The sequence below is a fragment of the Schistocerca cancellata genome, chromosome 1 (genome assembly GCF_023864275.1).
Source record: "Schistocerca cancellata isolate TAMUIC-IGC-003103 chromosome 1, iqSchCanc2.1, whole genome shotgun sequence".
Lineage (NCBI taxonomy): Eukaryota > Metazoa > Arthropoda > Insecta > Orthoptera > Acrididae > Schistocerca > Schistocerca cancellata.
In genome coordinates this window covers 904405749-904410051 of record NC_064626.1, presented here as the reverse complement: position 1 = coordinate 904410051, position 4303 = coordinate 904405749, and the positions used below count along the sequence as shown (strand labels likewise).

The 4303-nt window shown below is 43.6% G+C and overlaps 1 non-coding gene across 1 annotated transcript; it reads left to right on the top strand.

The window, feature by feature from the left end:
• Positions 1-2998: 2998 nt before the first annotated feature.
• Trnat-ugu (transfer RNA threonine (anticodon UGU)) lies at positions 2999-3073 on the top strand. Its single transcript has one exon. It is a non-coding gene; the product is annotated as a tRNA-Thr (tRNA).
• The last annotated feature ends 1230 nt before the right edge of the window (positions 3074-4303 follow it).

Below are 4303 nucleotides of genomic sequence, written 5' to 3'. Positions count from 1 at the left end.
TAACCAATGCTCACAAAAACATAAAACTGAAACATCTTTCCATTCACTATTGAAGAGTATATTTATTTCATGACTGTTTGTTAATGACTGTACATCCTGGCATACAATCTCCAGTGTGTAGTCGCAATTTAATTATGCATCACTTTTTTTTGTGATACAGTATACTTCCCTAAAAAATCTTTTTCGCTTTTTTTATAAGACATCACATCTTTCTTTGTGACCCATCTGTCCAAAGTACTTTGGACTGCTTCTATATTATGCCTGCTGTGACTCAAATTTGCTAAATGACAGATTTCTTCTACCAAAAATTGTTTCCCACTGTGATTTAAATGAAGGCCATGGCCGGTATGTGTGGACCTGTCTAATGTGCTTACATTTGTTAAGTTTACATACAGAATTTTTTTGCATACATCATCTATCCCTTTGTTTACTCTTTCTATTAATTTATTTACACATGACCTAGGAGGTAGGTCATAACTGTGTGGTTGATTTACAACAGCTACATTTGTGTTGCCTAATTTGGGTAGCACACTTTCAAGAACAGTGATGAGTTCACTACCATTATCTCTGGAAACATCATTTGCACCTGCACAAATTATGATACAGGCTTTTGGGTTAAGGTTTTACCACTGTTACCACTGTTTTGGTCACTTCTGCAATGCCTGCTCCTGGTTGTAGCCAAGTAGGGAAGTGAAACATGGATGACAGAAAATTTAGACAAGAAGAGAATGGAAGCTTTTGAAATATGGTGCTACAGAAGATGCTGAAGGTTAGGTGGGTAGAATGTGCAACGAATGAGGAGATACTGAATAGAACTGGGGAGAATAGACATTTGTGACGTAACTTCACTAAAAGAAGGAAACAGTTGAGACATCTACAGATAACTAATTTAATATTGGAGGGAAGTGTGAGGGGTAAAAATCATAGAGGGAGACCAAGAGATGATTACAGTAACCAAATCCCAAAGAAGGCTGCAGTTGATATTCAGGGATTAAGGGTCTTGCACAGAACAGAGTAGCATGGAGCTACATTGAGCCAGTCTTCAGAATGAAGGCCACAACATCAACAACAACAACATTTTCCTGGTGTAGTCACTGACATTTTGACATACCACCATACCTAATGAAATATTCATCTTTTCTTTGATAACAAAACAATAGTAACTTTTATTCATATTTGATACTTTTCTGCAGCTTAAAGAAGAAGGTTGTACTTTGCTAGATCTTTATTATTTTTGTCGCTTTAAAACCAAAAGGTGCATGAATTTTTGTTTACTGTGGTCCTGTGGTAATTACAGACTGATGATGAAATGGTACAGGATGGAAATCACCAATAAGCCATTCATTATGAAAAAGTTTAATGAAACATAATGTTTTAGTAGTTTATGGTCACCTCTGAGCCCTTCCTCTCCCCCCAGCCCCACCCCTTTCATCACCCCCTCCCTGGAAAGAGCGGATTATAGGGCAGGTGCAGAGCAGGCGATGTCCTCGATGACAAAATCTTGCAGCCACTCAGATGGATGGAGTGGACATTCCGCATGGGAGCAAGACAGTCATTGGCTGGAATGATGTTTGTAACTACAGGTCAAATGAGGATGTTGATAAAGTGTGCATCCATTGGAGAAAATCTTTGCCAAAAGAAGATCCTGGATAGCATTGGGAGGAAGCTCGAAAGAGTTCAAGAGTGGGACATGCTTGATTAAGGTGTCATCTCGAGGCGGTGGTGAGGAGATCAAGGCAGTGCCATTCCTGACCTCAACAGAGAGGTCATTGATGTTGATGTTGATATTGATGTTGTTGAGAGTGAACACAGTGGGACTTGGTTGAACATAGACAAAGGAGGGGATGACACACGGTAATTCACTTTTGTTGCATACATCACTATAAATCACTCTTAAACACTGCAGGGGGGGGGGCAGGGGGGAATCCAGAGGGGAATGACTTGCTGTCAGCACCCATATTGCACATTGGATGACTGAAGGATGAAGCTGAGGCTGCAGAAGGCAGGGAAGGGTCATCAGGTGGGTCTGTAGGTTTGGTAGGTGCACCCTGAGTAGGGTTGCTGGATAGCAACTTGGCAGATTTTAACTGATTCACTGGGAACATCCGATGTTTGCTGTTAAGTACAAAGTCGAAAGTATTCTGTCTGTGAGCTAGGACTTTGAGAGCCCGAGTAGGGAGGCTGAAGTGATGCGTGGACAGAGTTGTAACAGAGCATCACTTAATCACAAGCAGTCTGTTCTTGGAATTATATTAATACCTTCAGCTGCTCAAGGGCGTTGATATATATCAACGGGGACAGGTGAAAATGTGTGCCCTGACTGGGCCTCGAACCCGTGATCTTCTGCTTACATGGCAGATGCTCTATTCATCTGAGCCACCAAGGACACAGAGGATAGTGCGACTACAGGGAGTGTATCGCACATGCCTCTCGTGAGACCCACATTCTCACCTTGTATGTCCTCACACTATATTTGTAGTGTCCCACTCCAACACACTTATTACTCAAGGAAGACATTCTTACCAAGTCCCGTAAGAGTTCGGGGAATATGTGTGCACCCGCACAGAAGGAGGAGGTCATGGCTGGTATTGCCAGAAGTACATATTTATATGGATATGGTGTCTGTTCTTTTGGACATGTCAGAGAGAACAGATACCATTGATGACCTGCAGCCTTTGAGAATGAAATTGGAATTATATTAACACCTTCAGCTACTCATGGGTGTTGATATATATCAACGGGGACAAGTGAAATTGTATACACCGACCAGGACTCAAACTCGGGATCTCCTGTTTATGTGGCAGATGCTCTTACCATCTGAGCCACCGAGGGTACAGAGGATAGTGCGACTGCAGGGACTATCTTGCACACACCTCCTGCGAGACCCACATTCTCACCTTGTATGTCCACATCCTATATTTGTAGTGTCCCACTCCAACACTCTCATTACTCATGGAAGACATTCTTACCAAGTCTCTGCAGTCACGCTATCCTCTCTGCCTTTGGTGGCTCAGATGGATAGAGCATCTGCCATGTAAGCAGGAGATCCCGGGTTCGAGTCCCGGTCGGGGCACACATTTTCACCTGTCCCTGCTGATATATATCAACGCTCTTGAGCAGCTGAAGATATTAATATAATTCCAATTTCGTTCTTGATGGCTGCAGGTGATCAATGGTGTCTGTCCTCTCAGACATGTACGAAAGGACAGACACCATATCCATATAAAAAAAATCCAGTTCTTTGTAGACAGAAACATGGGGTAGAGACTGTGGCTTTGGAGATGGCATACAGATGTGCAAGATGTGTGAGCATATGTCATCAACTGGAGTCAGAAGCTTATCGTCTTGTGGGAGAGTAAGATGAGCGGCGAATTTAGCAGGTAGGATAAGGGACTCACTGTACAAGCTGTATATGAGTGACACCTGGAGATGTTCCTTGTGAACAGTGTAGTACCTAAAAGAATCCACACTAGTGTGTCTGACCAGGAACTACCATGGCACATGAGTGTCACCTTAAGTGATGCAGTGTCAACGTTCCACGAGCCCATTTCCTGTGGGCGGTAAGTGGTGATGTGAAATTTGTCGAGACCACGCAGCTCACAAGATTTTGAGAAGAGTGAGGACTGAAATTGGTAGCACTGGTCAGTTGTAATTGAGGATGGGTGGCCAATGTGGGCAAACCACGAGCTAACAAAAGCATGGGCAATTGTTTCTGCCATAAGTTGGGAGCAAGGAATGGCTTCAATCCACCTCGTGATTCTGTCAGTGATAGACGGAACGTAGCAAAAACTATCTGAGGGTTTCACAGCGTCTGTATGGTTGTTACATAGATGACCCTCGGGTATGATCAATTGTCTAAGAGTGGACTGAGCGTGTCATCCCACCTTACTTCTCTGACATGGGATACATGTGCATGTCCAGGCATGACAATCATTTTCTATTCCGGGTCAAAGGAAACTTTTAGTGATTAGTTTTGTGGTAGCTTTGATACTTTTGTAGGCAAGTCCGTGCAGGGAAGTGAAGATCGTCTGGCTTAGAGGGCAGGCACCACCAAACGGAGCATGCCTGTTGAGACATCACTCACGATGGGTGTGGGGGAACTTGAGCGGAGGTCACACTCAAGTGTTAAAGAGGATTTTGTGTCTGTCAACTGTTGTGTTGGCAGAAGAGCCAACACCGTGTTACTAGTGGAAGCTGAAATGCGCGCGTTTTAGCTCACGCAGGCTAGCCTGAGGAGGGAAGGACTATACTGACGTGAGGTCTGGAGCATGACAAGGAATTAGAATTCAGAAAGCGTACGTAA